General features: G+C 47.4%; 1 protein-coding gene across 1 annotated transcript in view; it reads right to left on the bottom strand.

Annotated features, from left to right (window-relative positions):
- Positions 1-2,561, bottom strand: part of Hck (HCK proto-oncogene, Src family tyrosine kinase) — a 40,894-nt gene extending 38,333 nt beyond the window's left edge. Inside the window, exon 1 of the mRNA XM_026402074.2 lies at positions 2,342-2,561. The gene's annotated coding sequence lies outside the window, so the exon portion shown is untranslated. The remainder of the gene's footprint in view (positions 1-2,341) is intronic.
- Positions 2,562-19,352: the final 16,791 nt, after the last annotated feature.

Below are 19,352 nucleotides of genomic sequence, written 5' to 3'. Positions count from 1 at the left end.
GCTTCTTTGGTTTTGATTATTGTCAGATCAACTGTGATGGTGCCACAGTACTTGTGTTGAAGTAACTTTTTTTTTTTTTTGTACTGAAGAGTAAACCCAGGGACACTTTACCATTGAACCACATCTCCAGCCCCCTTTCTAAAGATTTTTAAATTTTGAGACAGGGTCTTGCTAAATTGCTGAGGAACTAAGTTTCTGAGACTGGCCTAGAGCTTGTGATCCTCCTGCCTCAGCCTCCTGTGTCACTGGAATTACAATCACGCACCGGGATACCTGTCAAGTAACTCTTATTTTACTTAAATGCCCCCAAAGCAGCAGAATACAGATGCTGGCAATTCAGATATGCCCAAGAGAAGTCATAAATTAATGAATCTGTAGGGTTCAGTATTATCCACTGTTCCAGGCATCTACTGAGGGTCTTGGAATGCATCCCTTGTGGATTAAGGAGCGGAGCGCTGCTGTAGGTCTCCAAAACAGAAACAACTCTATGCATTCTTCTGTGTTCCTACAGGTGCAATAAATCTTAAAGCAAAAACCAGAAGGACTGCAATCCACAGCACTGGTTGCCTCCGGGGATGGAAACAGGACTGAGGGACGCAGGGTGGGGGCTTAAATTGTATGTTTAGTGATTTTATTTTTTAAAAATACAAAGCATACAGGACAAAATGCTGACATCTGTTAATTCTGGGTGATGGATTCCTGGGGTAGTTACTGTATCACCCCCCTTTGCTTTTCTGTGTTTTAACACCATGCAACCACACCCCTGCCCACACTCCCCCAAAAAAAGGAGAAGGAAGGAAAAAAAAAACATGAAATAAGGTAACATCTCTACTGTGGTCCTTCTGTGCCAGCCAAGTGGTTCTGAAAGTGGGGTCCCTGGGCAGCATCAGCATCCCCTGCAAATGAAAATTCTCAGTGTCTTGGACCAGATCTCCTGAATCAGAATCTCTCGTGTCAGGGCTGGCATTGAGGGTTTTTTTTTTTTTTATATATATATTTTTTTAGTTGGACAGTTATTTTATTTATTCACTTATATATGGTGCTGAGAATTGAACCCAGTGCCTCACCTGTGCTAGGCAAGTGCTCTACCACGGAGCCACAACCGCAGCATGATGATGAATGAGGACCCAAGTTTGAGAACCATTGGGCCAGACCTATGAGCAATCCATGGGACAATACCCCACATACACTAAACCCGTGCTCGGAGAGCTTTTCCTTCAGTACTTAATTTGGCCTTCACAGTGACCTCAGGAAGGAGCATTCCCAATCCAAAATCTGAAACTTTTTGAGCACTGACCCGACACCATAAATGGAGAATTCCACAAATGGCCTCAGGGGACCCGATCACCATCAAAACCTGGGTGCACTCAAAATATTGTACCAATTCCCTTCAGGCTATGTGTTCATGAAACATACATGAATTTCACTTGTAGACTTGGGCCTCCTCCTCCCCCAGGGTATCTCATCCCTTATTTGCAAATAGTCAAAAATCTGGAAATATCTGAAATCCAAAACACTTCTGGATTTTCAGATAAAGGATACTCAGGCTTGTATTATTATTACCATCCCCACCAGATGGTTATGGAAACTGAGGCACAGAAAATGCAAATACCTTGCCCAGGGTCCAATAGACAATTTGCTCCGGAGTCCCCTCCCCTGCCCACTACACTGTCTCCCATACTTCACCTCGCAGATACTCGAGCTGCCTTGAAAGGAAGACAAAATAGCCCATTTTACAGGCGAGGAAATTGGAATTTAGAGAGGAGGAGAGTGACTTGCCCAAGGTCTCACAGAATTGATCGAGGAGGCAGGTTGTGGGCCTTGACCTAGAGGCCTGCTGGGGGTTGGAGGAGGAGGACTGAGCTTAGAGATCCAGCTGCAGCCCCGCCTGGGTGTGTCTCTCACGCCACGCCTGTGCCCAGCTGCCCCAGTCCCCACGCTGGCTGCCAACCCAGCATAACCCACCCCCCCTGGGAACCGTCAGGGCCTTCCCCTCGGGGCTTCTCTTTTTCTTTTTCTTTTGCAGAAGGGGAACCTGGACGGTCCAGAGAAATAGCAGCTCCAGCAAAAAGTCACTCCACAGTCCAAACTTCCCGTTTCTCTGACGATCCCAGGTTCGCAGCTAGGCGGCGGCGTTCCACCCTCACCTGGTCACCGACACTGGCCGGCGACCCCTCCTCCCAAGACCTCTCGGCCGCTCCCCTGACGTTCCCTTCTCCCCTCACTGCCCCCAGCTGCACCCCTCGAGAGCCTAGCCCGCAACCCCAGGCTCCCCGCGCCCAGCCAAGACCCAGCGGAGCTCACGGTCCAAGTGGCCCCCAGCCCCGGTCGCAGCACTCACCTGGGCGCCCGCTCCTCTTCTCGCGGGCAGCCCGGATCCTCGCAGCTCGAGCGCCCCCCCAGCTCAGCAGCTCCCGGGGCCCGGGGCACCCGAGCCCAGAAGAAGATGAGCTGACGGTGGAGATCCAGAGGCTGGGGCCACTCCGGGGGCGGCGGCTTCGGCCTCGCGGGTTCTCTTGGGCTCTCCCAGCGCTGGGCTGTCCGGTCCCACTCGCCTCTAAACCGACTCTGCGCCCCCGGGCTGGAACCAAGAACCCGGTGGCGCCCACAGGCCATCTGGAAGCCTTAGCCGCGCCCTGAGCGATGCAAACCCCGCCCCCAAAGTGTCCTGCCACCACCCTCTAAGATTAACCCCAGCCCAGGGACCACAACCAGTTCCCCAAGGTTCCTAACCTGCCTCCTGCTCCCAGCGTCCTTATCTCACCTCCAGTGATCTTTTTAAAAACCCCACCCATCGGAGACTTCTAACTGCCCCCAAGGACGTTAACCCCGTCCCTGGGGGACCCTAAGCGCCGCAGACCCCGAACCCAACTCCCACCCTCCTCTTTCCCAGTTTCCAACGCTTCCCCTTTTATATATTCCCTTCCCCGGATTTTCCAAACCCAGCCTCCAGTGATTTCTAACCCGCTGGTCCAAGAACCCCAGGACCCGGTCTCCTCCTCCTAAAATCCTAATCCTGCCCCCCCCCAAAGGATTTTTTTGCTTTCACATCTACATCTGAAGGATTTTTAACTGCCCCTTTCCCCAAAGATTCTAATCCAGCCAACCAAGAATCCTAGCCCCTGTCTTCAAAGGATTCTAACTAAGTCCAGTGCCCTGGCACACACCTGAAATCGCTACCACTGGAGAGGCTGAGGCAGGAGGATCTCAAATTTGAGGCCAGTCTGGGCGATTTAGCAAGGCCTTGTCTAAAAAATAATCCAACAAATAAAACAAAAGGACTGTGGGTGTAGGAGAGACTGTTTCAATCCCTGGTCTGAAAACAACACAAACACCAACCAACCAAACAAAAGCCCCCCAAACTAACCCTGTTCTCAAGATTTATAACCCTAACCTCGAGGACTTTTTTGGGGGGTGAGGTGGGGGGCATGGGCATTGAACCCAGGGACGCTTAACAACTAAGCAACATCTCCAGCTTTTTTATTTTTTATTATTTTTTTTTAGACAGGGTCTCCATAGATTGCTCAGTGGCTGGCTAAGTCGCTGAGGCTGGCCTTGAATTCACCATCCTCCTGCCGCAGCCCCCCACCCCCACCCCCAGCTGCTGGGATTACAGGCCTTCCTCCCAGCCCAGGTTACTGACCTGGGGACTCTAATTGCTCCTGGCTGATTCTCCAATTCCTTCTGTTCCAAGAGTTTTATTGAATCTCCAGGATTCTAACCCTCACCACCCCCAAATCTCAACCTGGCCCAGCTGTAGGGATTCTGACCTCTCCTGTTGAAGGATTCCTAGCCTCTCTTCCTCTACGGCCTCCTCACTGTTAGAGGAGTCTAACTGCCCCACTCCCAAATTTTCTGTTCTGTTTCGCGCATTCCAATCCCTCCCTTCTCACCTGGCCCCTCCCCCACTGTGTGGTTAGCAGCCCCTCCCCCCTCGGAGCGCTATTCAAATGCCATGCAAAGTCCTGCCCACAGGGACCTCCTGGGGTCCTCCTGGCCAAGGTTCGGGACAACTCAAGGACTTCCCAAATTGACCGGGGAGAGAGGGCTTGACTGCAGGTGCCGGAATCCCCAAGGGGATTAGATGTGCCCAGCTCCCGGAAAGATAAGGACTGTGTCACCCATGGAACACACCTCCCAAGCCTACAGGAGTCCTCCCGCGTCTGTCTCTGTGTTTCCACTGCTGTCGGCCCACCCAGGTCACCACGGTCTCTCCTTCATGCGCTGAAGATGCGTCCATTCGGTGCTGGGCTCTGCTCCGGAGGCTGGTCTGCAGGGCTTCTCAGACTCAGGTCCGTGGACATTTGGCTGCATAATTCATTATCGGGACCGTCCTGAGCGGAGTGGGATGTTTAATAGCTCTCCTGGGCTGTGCTCACCAGGAGCCAGTAGCACCCCTTTCCCCATTTGTGACAACCAAAGACGTATCCATACATGCCAAATGTCCCCTGAGTTGGCAGAACCATGCAAAAGAAAGACAAGCCCTTTTATGAGTTCCGTAAATGAGCTTGACTATATGTACAGGTACATTATATATGTGTGTATGTATGCATAGAGGCCCTTTTAAAAATAGGCAATGTTGTGAATGTGTGTTCAGTTTACTTGAGTGGGACTTACTCAACTTGTTCTTCTCACTCGTCACAGTTGCTGATATGTAGCCAGCTGTGGATGGGACCTCGGTGGAGTCCTCGTTTACACTCTCCCCATTTTTTTTCCTTCATTTTCTGGGTCACGGACACCCAGACTGCACACCATGTCTAATTACTGTAAATGATGCCACAGGGACATTCTCACACGCATCCCCTGAGGGACTCAGGTGAGAATTTTGCAAAGACTTGTTCCCAAAGCTCCTATCAACTTTATTGTAGCAGAATTCTTTTCCTGTTTTTGTTTTGTTTTTCCTTTTGTACCAGGGATTGAACCCAGAGGCACTCTACCACGGAGCCCCATCCCCATCCCTTTTTATTTTTTATTTGAGACAGAGTCTCCGTAAGTTGCTTAGGGCCTTGCTAAGTTGCTGAGACTGGTTTTCTGGTCTTCCTGCCTCAGCTTCCTGAGTCACTAGGATTACAGGCGTGTGCTACTGTGCCTGACCAGCATAATTAAATTTTTTTTTGTAGTTGTATATGGACAGAATGCCGTTATTTTATTTCACGTTTTTAATGTGGTGCTAAGGATCAAACCCAGTGCCTCACATAGGTGAGGCAGGCGCTCTGCCACTGAGCTATAGCCCCAGCCCTAGCATAATTTTTATAAATAAAAAGTACCATAATAAATATTCAGCTTGATGAGTTTTGACAAATATATACCTCTGTAACTAATCACCACCCCAGTCAAGATATAGAACATTTCCATTATCCAGAAACAGTCCCTTACAGTCTATTACAGTCAACTTGTCCCACCCTTAGGTGGCCTGAGGTAACAGGGCATTGATTGGCCTTTTTGTCATTATAGATTAACCTTGTCCTGTCTAGAATTTTACATAAAAGCATTCCTACGTATTTATTTAATATTTATCTTCTTTCACTTGCTTTTGAGGTTTTCTAAATTGTCTCACTTTCCACTAGTTTGTTCCTTTTCAGGGCTGAGTAGTATTCCATTGTATAGATGTGCCACTGTCAGTTTATTCATTTACTTGTTGATGGGCCTTTGGGTTGTCTTTGGTTTTTGTTGTGTAAATAAAGCTGCTATGTATAAGTCTTTGTATGGATGTATTTTTATTTCTATTGAGTAAATACTTAGAATTGTTGGATCATAGAGTAAGTGTATGTTAATAAAATTCATAATAAAATCCATAACTAATGTGCAAGTTTATAATAAACTGTGCATGTTTAACTTCACAATAGACTGTTTTCAAAGAGGTTATATCACTCTGTGTTTCCATTAGCAATGTGTGATTTCCAGTTGTTCCACACCCTTGCCAACATTTGATATTGTCATTCCTTTCTAAAAATTTTTTTTCTAGTTGTAGATGGACACAACACCTTTATTTCATTTATTTAAATCTATGTGGTGCTGAGGGTGGAACCCAGTGCCTCACATGTGCCAGGTGAGCGCTCTACCACTGAGCCACAACCCCAGCCCCTGTTATTCTTTTTAATGAAAAAAAATTTCTCTTCTAACTTTGATATTTGCTTCAAAGGACATTTGTATGATTATGGATTTTATTCTAAAACACTGGTCTTTGGAGTGACAAACATTTTTTTCTATTCATTCATTCATTTCTTGTCCTAGGATATATAGCTGGTCACAGAGGTGGAGCTCAACACTGCATCCTGAGTCAGACTGGAGTTCACACCTTGGCTTGCCATCTGCCACCTGGATGATAGTGTGCAACCCAGGTCACCTCTCCGAGCTTGTTGCTTCATCTGTCAGAGGGAATAAAATCAATGCTTACCCTAGAAGGTCATTGCAAAAATCCAATGTAAGTGAAAAGTGCTTAAGCACAGTATGTGTAGCCAATTTCCTTTTGTTGTTGTTTGTTTGTTTTGTTGGCAGAGAACTCAGGAGCACTTAACCACTGAACCACATCCCCAGCCATTTATTTCTTTATTTGGTATTTTTATTTAGGGGCAGAGTCTCATTAAGTGGCTTATGGCCTCACTAAGTACCTGAGGCTGGCTTTGAGTTGTCCTGCCTCAGCCTCAGGAGCCGCTGCGATGACAGGGAAGTGCCACGTGCCTGGCTAGATAGGCAGTGTCTTCAGTGGAACCTCTGACTATGTCATTAAGTTTTATACTGCTGCTTGGACGTTGACTCCAGCACACTTTGGAAGTCACCTCTGGTGCAACCTGCCTTGTTCCAAAGAAGAAATAGATATTTTTTTAAAGTATTTTCCTTCAGATAATGGATCCTTTTGACCAGGGATACAAAGAACCCTGGAATGACTTTAGCTGGGCCTGAAGTCAGGTGATCTCAGTGGGTCCCAGGGCAGGACTCTCGTCCCCCTTCCCCGCATTTGCAGCCTGAGCATGGCATTTGGTGACTCTGATTCTCTCAGTCAACAAACATTTATCGAGCACCTTCTGAGTCTGGGTGTCTGAATGGTGTCGGGGAAACAGAGGACGAGGCAGCCGCCATCCCTGGCCCCGGGGGGTTTCACCTTCACGCTGGGCATTAAACCTGTGCTTCCAAGAATAAGGGCAGGTTAGAACTGTGACAGTGCCATCGAGGGGTGGGGATCCATACAGGAGCTTTGAGGGGTCGGCAGGGGAAGGTAGGGAGGGCTTCCTGGAGGAGGCAGCATCTGCGCAGATACCAGAGGATGAACAGGAGCCGGCGAGGCAGAGAACCAAGGCAAAGGAGCCTTGGTGGTTGGCGCCCATCTCCGATGGCCTCTCAGTGTTCACTCGGCCGGGCACTCGGCCCCTCCTACTCTGAGTCCAGTGAGTCGGGGCCACCTGCCTGGTTTCCGCAGTTCGGGATGGTGGAAAACAGGGAGCCTGGCTGCTGAGGCTGGTTCCTAAGAGACACTGTGACTCTCTCCCCGTCACTCCCTCTGTGAGGACACTCAGCAGTTTGAGGAGGATGTGACAGGAGGTGAGGCCTCCTTCCAAGGACCAGCACTGACCCTCCAGCCCTCAGCCACGTGTGTGGCCACCTGGAAATGGATCCTCCGGTCAAGCTTTGAAAGGACCAAAGCCTAGGCTGACGTCCTGGCCGGGCCCCAAGGAAGACCCGAGCCAGATCCCCAGTGACAGCTGCACCCAGGTTCCTGGAGTACACAACGGGGAAGTGCTACATGCTTACTGGTTTAAGCTGTTACATTTTGGGGTGACTTTGTGCCATGTGGACAACTAATTCAAGATGCAAAGGCCTCAAGGTGGGAGGGGGCCTTGTAGGTCTCAAGAACCCTCAGAGACCTGGGGCGAGGTCCACGAGGCTGGCCAGGTCACTCAGGCCCTTGTTGTCCTCTGTAAGGAGTGTGGATTTGATTCTAAGATTCATGGGAAGCCACTGGATGGCGATGGACGGGGAGTTGGCCTGGCCGGCCTTATATTCAATTTTTCTTTTTTTTTGGTAGCAGGGATTGAACTCAGGGGCGCTTGACCACTGAGCCACATCCCCAGCCCTATTTCATATTTTATTTAGAGACAGGGTCTCACTGAGTTGCTGAGGGCCTGGCTGAATGGCTGCAGCTGGCTTTGAACTCCAGATCCTCCTGCCTCAGCCTCCCAAGCCACTAAGATTACAGGCGTGGGCCACCGTGCCTGGCTTACAGTCAAATGCTGGTGGAGTCCCTACTATGGGCCACACTCTACTCCTAATGCTAAGGAAATAATAGCGAATTAGAAGTTGCTTTTGCTAAAAGCACTGACTCTTCCTTTGGGCCTGTAGATGCCCAATGGGGAACTAAAAGCAGGATAAAGCTGATTTCATTTTGAATCTGTCTTCAGATTCCTGCTCAGCTCTGTGTGCAGGCAGGTTAGTCATTTGAGGACTGTTCATTTAAAAACTGGTAACACAAGGTGTATTAGGCTTCTATTTACCTAATCTACCTCATCCTCCTTCAAGACTGGTGACACCAAGGGGCATTTGACACCAGCTTCTCGTGTCCTGTTCCAGACCCCAGAGTGGTGCTTACGAGTCTGTAGTCACTGCCCGACGGCTTCCAGAAACAGCCGTCCAGAAGAGCAGCCCACCCGAGACTGCCCTCCTGGGCAGGAGCCGTCATTTCCTGGGAACCCAAGGCCCTTCCAGCATCACAGGTCACACGCAGAAACATCCCGAGCAGCAAACAGACGTTGTCCCCTCGAGTGGCGAGGACCGCGCTGGAACCACTGAGATGGTGACCGCACTGAGATGGTGACCCACCAGATCTCAGTTTGACCAAGACTGTTGAATCCCGGACACCCCCCCCACCCTGCCACCCCCGAGTTTTCCTCTGTTTAAACCCAACGCTCGGGGCAGGACCTGCAGCCTGGGCTGAGACAATCTCCCGTGGCCTCCCCACAAGGCCACGCAGGTTCAAGTTCCTCTCCAGTTTTCACTGTTATTTTTTCCATTTGGATTTTGGAGTGAGTGGCGACATCTGATTTGTTAGGACCCCTGCCTGGAGTCAGACTCCGGCTAAGGACTTTAGTAACAAAGAAAAACTGATTTAAAAAATTAATTTTTTTGTGCTCTTAGAATTTATACTCTGTAAAGGAAGACGGATAATAAACAGATACTGAGAATACATCTTTTTTTTTTTCTTTCTTTGGTACTAGGGACTGAACCCAGGGGTGTTTAACCTCTGAGCCATATCCGCAGCACCCCTTTTATTTGTTTATTTATTTTTAAAATTTAGAGACAGAGTCTCACTGAGTTGCTCAGGCCCTGGCTAAGTTGCTGAGGTGGGCTTTGAACCTGCGATCCTCCTGCCTCAGACTCCTGAGCCGCTGGGATGACAGGCCTGTGCCACTGTGCTTAGCTCTGAGAGCACATCCTATACAAGGGATGACATGGGTGACAGCAGGACAAAGGAAGGCAAAGGGCAGAGGCAGCATGTCGGGAGAGGAGGGTGCTGTGACCTGAGGCAGGGTGGTCAGGGAGGAGGCAGACCTGCTGACTCGGGGAAATGCATCATGTGATCATCTGGGGGTGGGAGGCCTGTCCCAAGGAGAAGGAACAGTGATAGCAAAGGTCCTGAAAGGCAATGGCAGTGCTGTTACAGCATGCCAGGGACCAGGGTGGCTGGGAGGCAGGGTGATGGAGGTGGCACGGTAGAGGTAGTGGCCTGGATGGTGAGGCACCCACGTCTTAGTGTCCCTGTTAAACTTTGATCGACACGAGAGGGAGTTTGGGAGGATTCTGAGCAGAGCAGTGAGCCAAATGGGCGGAAATTACATTTTCATAACTTGAAATGAAGCACAGAGGTAATCGTACGAGCCTAAAAGACAGAAACAACACAGCAGTGAGTCTTTTGGCTCGAGGTTAGGCAAGGCTTCTTAGATAATGCACAAGTAACAAAAGGGACATTTTAACAGAATCTGCTGGGCTGCTGGGTGGAGAATGGATTAGAGGGCAGGAGGGCAACAGGGAGTCCGGAGAGGGGGCCAAGGCAGTCACCAAGGGCGGGATGATGGGGCAAGAGTAGTGGCTACTGGTAATAAAAAGAGCTCAGAAAGGGCTGGGGACATAGCACTTGCCTCGCATGCCCAAGGCCCTGGGTTCAACCCCCAGCACCACACACACACACACACACACAAAAAAAATAAATAAATAAATAAAAAAGAGAGAAAAGAAAAAGAAAGCTTAGAAAAAGAAGAGATCATTGTAGCGCTGCTCTTACTAGATTGAACAAAGTGGTGCAGTGGCACATGCCTGTCAACCCAGCCACTCAGGAGGCTGAGGTAAGAGGATTGCAAGCCTGAGGCCAGCCTCAGCAATTCAGTGAAACCCTGTCTCAAAACAAAAAGTAAAAAATCTGGAGATGTAGCTTTAGTGGCAGAGCAGCCCTGGGTTCAATCCCTAGTAGCAGGGTGAAAAAAAAAAAATGGTTGGACAACCAAAATGTCCATTATTTAGAGATGGGGAAAATAAATGTTAATACAATAGTGGAATACTAAGCAGTTGTCTAAATGCAAAATCCAATTGTATTTTTTTTTCTTTTCTTCCTTTTTTTTTTTTTTTGGTACTGGGGATTGAACTCGGGGCCTTGTGCATGCAAGGCAAGCACTTACCAACTGAGCTATATCCTCACCCCAAAACCGACTGTATTTCTAGGTACTAGTAATAAACAATCTGAAACCGAAGTAAGGAAAATTCCATTTCTGTAAACAATAAAATACTCAGATCTAGGGATATAACTCAGTAGCTTAGTGGTAGAGAACTTGCCTAGCATGTGTGGGGCCTGGGTTTGATCCCCAGTACTGAAAAAAAAAAAAAAACCAGAATAAGATCAGGATAAATTTACAAAAGAAGTAACTCTGAAAGTTACAAAACATTCTTGAGATAAATTGATGGTTTAGCCAGGTGTGGTGGCACATGCCTGTAATCCTGTGGCTTGGGAGGCTGAGGCAGGAGGATCGTGAGTTCAAAGCCAGTCTCAGCAAAAGCGAGGCACTAAGCAACTCAGTGAGACCCTGTCTCTGAATAAAATACAAAATAGGGCTGGGGATGCATCTCAGTAGCCAAGTGCCCCAAAATTCAATTCCCATTTTCAAAAAAAAAAAAAAAAAGAAAAGAAATTTATGGCTTAAGTAATATCATCCCATGAGACTGGAAAGATGTCCAGTGTTCATGGATTGGAAAATTTGAGATTGTTAAAATGACAATACTCTCCAGATCTTTTTTTTTTTTTTTTGGTTGTGTGGGGTATGGACCTACACTCTCACACATGCTAGGCAAGTGCTCTACCACTGAATTACTACTGAGCTACATCCCCGTCCTCCCCGTCCCCATTTTTTCAGAGAGTCTCATAATTTGCTGAGAATTTTGAACTTGGAATTTTCCACTTTAGCCTCTTAGCCTCTGACTCACTGGGATTACAAGTGTGTGCCACCACACCGAGCTGACTCCCTAAATTGATGAACACTATTCCTAACAAAATCCCAGTTGTAACTGGACATGGTGGTGCATGCCTCTATTCCATTGACTTGAGAGGCTGAGGTAGGTGGATCACCAGTTCCAGATCAGCCTCAGCAATGTATCAAGGTCCTAAGCAACTTCTGAAACCCTGTCTCAAAATAAAATATAAAAATGGCTGGGGATGTAGCTCAGTAGTAAAGCACATAGATCTTAAAAATTTATATGGAAATGCAAGGAATCCAGAACAGCTTATAGTTTTGAAAAAACAGGGTTGGAGGACTCTCTCATACTTTCCAGTTTCAAAACTTACTACAAACTACCTTAAACCAAATATTGTGGCATTAGCATAAGGATAACAATGTTTGTCTGATGGAAGAGAATTGAGAGTTGACAAGTCAACCATTACATTTACATCCAGTTGATTTTCCACAAAAATGCTGAGACAATTCCACAATTGAGCTAGAACAGCTGGATATCCACATGCAAAGGAATGGAGTTGGACCCCTACCTCACACCACACACTAAACATAACTTGAAATGGATCATAAAGGTAAATATGTGAACTAATACTCTGAGGAAAAAACAGCAGTGAATCTTTATGATCTTGGGTTAGTCAAAGACTTCTTAGTTGTGATACAAGCAACAAATGGACAAGTAAATAAATTAGACTTCATCAAAATTAAAAACTTTTGTTTAGCACACGATACTGTAAGGAAAATGAAATGACCACCCACACAATGGGAGAAAGTATTTGCAAATCATAGTTCTGATATGGGATTTGGATCCTGAATATATACATAATATGTACAACTCAATAAAAATAAGACACTATATTTGAAAGTGGGCAGGAGGTCTGAAATGCCTACTATCACAAGTCCTGAGAAAATGCCAATTAAAATCACAATAAAATGCCACTTCACATCTGTTAGAATGGCTATAATTAAAAAAGACAAGTAATAACAAGAGTTGTGAGACCATGGAGAGATTAGAACCCTCATACACTGCTGGTGGGAATGTAAAAGGTGTAACAGCTTTGAAAAGCAGTCTGGCAGTTCTTCAAAAGCTTACTGGGCACCATAGTGCAGGCCTGTAATCCCAGTGGCTCAGGAGTCTGAGACAGGTGGATTGCAAGTTCAAGGCCAGCCTCAGCAAATTAGAGAGACCCCTAAGCAACTTAATGATGCCCTGTCTCAAAATAAAAACATAAACAAAAGGGCTGGGGATGGGGTGCAGTGGTAAAGCACCTCTGAGCTCAATCCCCAGTTCCAAAAAAAAAGGTAAGAAGCACAGGTGCATGCTCCAATATGGATAAACTGTGAAAACATGTATATAAAATGTCCAAAATAGACAAATCCACAGAAACAGAAAGCAGATCTGGAGCCCGGCTCAGTGGCCCACACCTGTAACAGGGCTGGGGATGCGGCTCAGTGGTTAATCCTGAGGTCAGTCCCTGGTGGAAAGAGAAACAGATACAGGTTACATTGAACTAGTAACTGCTAAGGGTACACAGTGGGCTTTCCGGGGCTGTGTGAAAATATAATAAAATCTTTCATGGTGACGGTTGCATATCTCTGTGAATGTTCCCAAAGCCATTGCTTTGTAAAACAAGCATATTGTACGGTATGTAAATTATAATTCAATAAAAGCATTTTTTTAAAAAATGAGGAAGTTCCTTGTGTACTAACCAGGAACAAGGGCCAAGATAAATGGGTAAAGGGGGAGAAACAAGGTGCACAATGGTTTCTATTGTGTCTTCTGCTTGTGCAGAACAAGAGAACAGACACAGGGGATTTTTTTTAGCAAATGCCTGGGCTGAGTCAGGAGGGACACACGCATGGAATGGTCCCAAGGGCACGGCAGGGAGGAGACTGCCTGGTATATTCTTCCTACTCTTGAATTGTGAACCACTTCAACATATTAGTTATTCGAGTAAAATAAAGAGCTTTTAAAGAAAGAAAAGCAGAATCAGATTTCATGAACAAGGTAGAACTGAAGCCTGGCAGAGGATGAACAGTTCAGGAAGGTGTTCCGAGCGTGAACTTGACAGTGGGGCAGGGTGGTGCAGCTGTACAGCCAGAGGGGTAGAGGCTGGACTCCCTGCCTCTCATCAGCAGGGACTTTGGGCGAGTCCTCTCTGCCTGTTTCCTCACCTGCTAAGCAGAGTAGCAGTACCTGCCTCACCAGGTCACCTTGGCTTACATTGTCTCATTTATCTGTTATAAATGGGGGTGACCTATGGTCACACTGCTAGGAGGGGGCTGGGATTCAAAACCATGGGGCCTGTGCTTCTGGTGTGCCTCCAACAGCTGCTGGTAACACTACACAAAATGCAGTGTGTCTGTGTGCGCGCGTGTGTGTGTGCGCGCGTGTGTGTGCGTGCATGCGTGTGAGTGTGTGCACGGGAGAGAGACTCTGACTGGGGGACTGGAGGCAGGCTGAGGGAAGGCGGGAGCCAGGGGACAATGCAGCCTTCATTCTGCAGTGGGTCAGAGGCTGGCTGTTTCCAAAATAGATTTTCCTAGCATTTGCATTCCACATTTTAAATTTCTTGAGACCACTGTTGATTATCCTATATTCAAAACCAGCTGGGGAGTGGGGGAGAGCGCAGTAATCATGACTTCCCATCGCGAGCATTTCCCCTTTTATTTGCAAAGCAGCTGGGTGTTCATTTCACAGCTACAGTCTCCCAGGCAGGAGGTCACTGCCGCCCTCCTTTTCCCAAGAAGGACAAATTAAAACCCCACATCCAAAAAGGTTAGCTTCGAGAAACCTCTCATGGCTCCCAGCAAGTTCCTGATCCCCCTTTCTAGAAAGTTCCTGCATCCTCTAGTTTTCTCTGGCCCCCACTCTGCCTTATGGTTCTCCAGAGAACTTGTCACCAGCAGGTGTGTGATACACACGCACATGTTTTACCTGTTGTCTGTCTGACCCCTCTATGTGTCTGCAAGTTCCACGGAGGTAGAGCTGCACGCCCATTGTGCAGGTGGAGAAGCTGAGGCTCAAGGTTTATGAACGGAGAGTGAACGCTGGTGCTGGCACTCAAACTTTCCATTCACGCTGCTATTTATTAAGAGCCATTTCTGCCATAGCCTAGGGGTACAGACATAGAGAAGATGGTCTTGGCCCTCAAGCAACTTTCAACCCAATCCTGAAGCAGACACAGTGGAAAATGCTGGGGGTGGGGAGACCCCATGGGGTCGTAGGAGCAAGGAGCAGGACGCTGAGCCCAGCCTGGGATGCATCCAGGAAGACTCCCTCCCGAGGAGGGTAATGTCTACGGGTTGAGTCTTGAAGGATCCCAGTGGACCATGAGGGTAAAGGGCACTGCAGACAGAGGGACAGCCGAGAGGCTGCAGGAGGAAGGGCTAGGCCTGTTAGAGGAACCACCAACACCCCGTGTCCCAGGCCCAGACTCACTTGGGAGGGCGAGGAGAGAAGGGGCAGCCACGGAAGAGGAGCTGGGCATCTCACGTGGTGACTGGCCTGGGGTGTCTCTAAAGCTCACCACGCCCAGTCACCATCCTAGGGGCAGCCGTGCCCTGCTCAGGAGTAGGGCACACTAGGGACAGATGGGGACTGTGGGGCGGCCTGTGAAATTGTTTTTCTGCCCCCAGCTGTGTGGCCACCTCCAGCTGACAGGTCCACCCCAGGGGTTGGGGGATGGTCCAGTTTCACAACAGCCCCTCCCCTTGCCCAGTGTCCCCAGAGGCCAAGAAAAGAGGAAGCACTTTGCGGACTTCCTCCTGGGTCATTGCACCCAGGCCAGGCTGGTCCTTTCAGGAGGGGCAAAGGCAGACCTGCCCAAAGCACTCCACCAAAAATGGGGCCTAGGCACGGCCACTCCCCCCACCCAGTGGTGCTCAGGCCTGGGAGCTGGAGAGTGAGTTCAAGTCCCCACCCCTAACTTGCTGCATGCTCCTGAACAAGGCCCTCTCTTCTCTGAGACACACACCTGGAAGAAGAGCACACAGTATATTCCTTTAAAATGATGGTTTCGTATTGACCTACACATGTATGAAAATGCATAGAGAAAGGTCTGGAAGCTCCCAACCCACCAGAAACAGAGGTGATCCCTGAAGAGGAAAGGGACTTTGGAATCAGGGAGGGAGTTGACTTTATATATATATATTTTCCTCCATAACGTACAAGGCTTTTGCTTTTTTGTGTGTGCAATTAAAATAATAAACGAGGGAAATGATATATGTGGTTATGGAGAGTTTTTTTTTTTCTCCAAACATTTTATTATGAAAAATTTCTAAACATACAGGAAAATTGAAAGACTTTGGCAACAAAATTCACCACCTACATTCTACCATTAGCGTTTCACTTGCTTTATCACGTGTCTGTCCATCAATTCATTTTCTTTTTTTTTTTTTTAATGCTGGGGATGGAACCCGGAGCCTTATGCATGCTATGCAAGTGCTGTATTACTGGGCTACCCAAACCAGTTCATTCTTTTTTTTTTTTTTTTAATGCATTTCCAAGCAAATTATTTCATCACATGTTACTTGCAACAAAGTGCACAAGATTAAGTGCTCATTTGCTGAGTTGTTACAAATGCATATGCATCTGTAGAATTTAAATCCCATTAGGATATGTATTTCCATCATTCCAGAAAGTTCTCTCTTGCCCTACAGTGTATTTAAACTGCCAGCATCCTATGAGTCAGCACACAGCACCGGGCCAGGTATATAGTAAGTGCTCAGCAAATGTTGAAGGAAAAAGTGGATCTAGGAATGAACCAGCATGTGACTTGCTCTCCCGAAGACAGGATCATATCCTTTTCTCTGGCATTCCCACAGAATTGGTACACAGTCTGTGCATAATCAAGACTTGTTGGGTGTATTAGTCATGTTGTTGTGTAACAAATTGCCCCAAATCTAGCACTGAAAACAATATACATGTTTATTTTCACCCAGTTTCTGTGGGTTAGAGCTCAGTGGTTCTAGCTCAGGGTCTCTTGAGAGGCTTCATTCAAGATGTCAGCCTGGTGTGCTGTCACCTGAAGGCTCAACTGGGCCTAGACAACCAGTTTCAAGTTGACTCTGTCACAAGGCTGATGGCAGGAGGCCCCAGTCCCTCCCTATCTGAAGCTCTCCATAGGGCTGTTCATACGTGGCGTTGGCTGTCTCCAGAGTGAGCAATCCAGGAGAATAAGGGGAAACATCACAAGGGTTACAGGTCAACCTCTTCCATGTGGGAAGGGGCTATGTGAGAGCTGAACACCAGGGGGTGAGACTCATTGGGGGCCATCATGGAGGAGATGCTCACTGTGAACACGCATTCAAATCCCCCCATGCCAGGTGCTGGGCTGAGCTCCAGGGAGGGCGGGAATGGGTCAGATTTGCACGTGCCTCTGTATGTGCCAGTGTGGGAGGTCAGATATGGAAGCCAATGGTACCTGCAGAGCTCAATAAATACCACACTGGTGATTCTTAAAATCTGCTTTGCTGTCATGCATATTCATGGCACAATGTTTAAGACACATCATGAAAAGAAAGTCTCCTTCCCTCTACAGCAGCACACTTCCCAGCTCAGAGGCAACAACCGCAGCACGCTTTGTGTATCCTTCCATATCTAGTTCTTGTCAGGCAAGGCATCTGTTGTCTATTTAAGCAAGACACACTATCCGAATGTATTGTTCTATACCTTGCCTTATTCTGTCTTGGAAATAATTCCATATCAGTATAGAGAGAGCTGCCTCATTCTTATGACTGCCTGGTATTCTATTGTCTGCAGAAACCCTGATTTATCTAACAAGTCCCCTAACACTGAGCATTTGCTTTATTTCTAATCTCTTTGTTATTAGAGACGGAGCTGCTGGTTTGTATATCCTTTTCCAAGCACGAGGGTATAAATGTAGGAGAAATTCCTGGCAGTGGAGTTGTAGCAAAGGGCTCATGCATTTAAAGTACCAGTAGACAGTAACTCAGGAGGCTGAGGCAGGCGGATCTTGAGTTCAAGTCCTGCCTGGGAAACTTCGAAAGACCCTGACTCAATATAGAAACAAAAAAGGGTCAGGGACCTAGTTCAGTGACAAAGCACTCCTAAGTTCAATTCTCAGTATCAAAAATAAGATAAAATAATAAATGAAATACTGGTAGATATTGCTTAATGGGGTTTATACCAACTTATCCTCTCACTTAAAATGTGAATGGGGCGGGGCACAGTGATGCACACCTGTAATTCCAGCCTCTGGGGAGGCTGAGGCAGAAGGATCACGAGTTCAAAACCAGCCTCAGCAACCGCAAGGTGCTAGCAACTCAGTGAGACCCTGTCTCTAAATAAAATACAAAATAGGGCTGGGGATGTGGCTCAATGATTGAGTGTCCCTGAGCTCAGTCCTTGGTACACTCCCTCCCACAAAACAACAACAACAACAAAATAGAAAAAATGTGAGTGGATGCCTGTGTCCTCACACCAGTACCCATAAAACAAGTCATCAAACTTTCTGAACTTTTGCTAGATTGAAAGATGAATAGTGTAGTGTTGATTTGTACTCTTTTTTTTCCAAGTGAGGTTGACTACCTTGTCATGTTTTAGAGTCACTTATATTTTCTTTTCTGTAAACTGTACAAATAATCTATCTAGTTCTCTACTGGGCTGTGGGTATTTATTATTTACTTGTAGGTCCTCTTCATAATCCAAGGCACAGTCATTTTGTTTGCACAATGAACTTCAGAAACTATTTGACTTATTTATGTACATTTTTGGTACCAGGGATTGAACCCAGGGTTGCTTAACCACGGAGCCATATCCCTAACCCTTTTTTAGATTTTATTTAGATACAGGATCTTGCTAAGTTGCTTAGGTCCTTGCAAAACTGCTCATGCTGGCCTTGAACTTGTGATCCCCTTGCTTCAGCCTCCTGAGCCACTGGATTACTGGGATTCCCGACACACTGAGAAATGTGTCACCCTGCTCCTGACTATTTTATTTATTTATTCTTGGAACAGGGGGCTTTTAGACACAAATGAGAAGGTCCTGCAGGTCATATAAGTGCCTGCACACCACTGCAGGGCTGTCCAAGGGCTGAGGGAGCCCAGGAGGCCATGCAGAGCCCTAGAAGATGGTGCCAGAACCTGGGGGAAAGAGGGCAGGGGATGCAAGAGGTGAGGGGGAAGGGCGGGGACACAGAGGCAGTTACTGGGTTCTGAATCAGATGCCCCAGAAGACTATAGACTCCCCACTGCAGGGAGCAGGCCAGAGAGGCTGGCCTGGCTTTAAGATCCCTTTGCCCTCAGCTGACACAGCTGAGGATAGAAGAGTCTGAAGTGAGAGAACCCACCCTCAGGGCTGTCAATCTCTGGTGGTTTAGGTCTGATCTGATGGTTGTTGCATCTGGACGCCCTGAGTAACATCATTCACGCTGAGAGAAACGTAATCTCCTGGCGTGTACATCCCAAGAGGCCAGTGTGGAAGTGCTAAGTAAATGTCTCCTTCCCCTCTCCCTCCTTAAGCCCTGCCCACTCACCTTGTCCCTCACTTCTCATACCCCATGCTGCTCCAGCAATAAAAATGGTTACATTTACTGAGCACTGAGTGTACCTTTACATGGATTATCTTCTTCAAGCCCCACAACATTCTGTGAGATCTAAGAGGATGATGTCATGGTTATCCCCATTTAGAAACCCAAACCCAGAGACAGGGGCTTACTCAAGGTCAGTACCTAGCAGATGATGACGCTGGGATTCAAAACCTTTCAGTCTAGCTGGGTGACCCATGCCTGTAATCCCTAGGGACTATGGAGGCTGAAGCAGGAGGGTCTGTTGTTGAAAAGTCTGAGGCCAGTCTCAAATTAAAAAAAAAAAAAAAAAAAAAAAAAAAAAAGGACTGGGGTT

The sequence above is a fragment of the Urocitellus parryii genome, chromosome 6 (assembly GCF_045843805.1).
Source record: "Urocitellus parryii isolate mUroPar1 chromosome 6, mUroPar1.hap1, whole genome shotgun sequence".
NCBI lineage: Eukaryota > Metazoa > Chordata > Mammalia > Rodentia > Sciuridae > Urocitellus > Urocitellus parryii.
The sequence above is the reverse complement of the archived record's forward strand: the minus strand, read 5'-3'. Positions and strand labels throughout refer to the sequence as shown.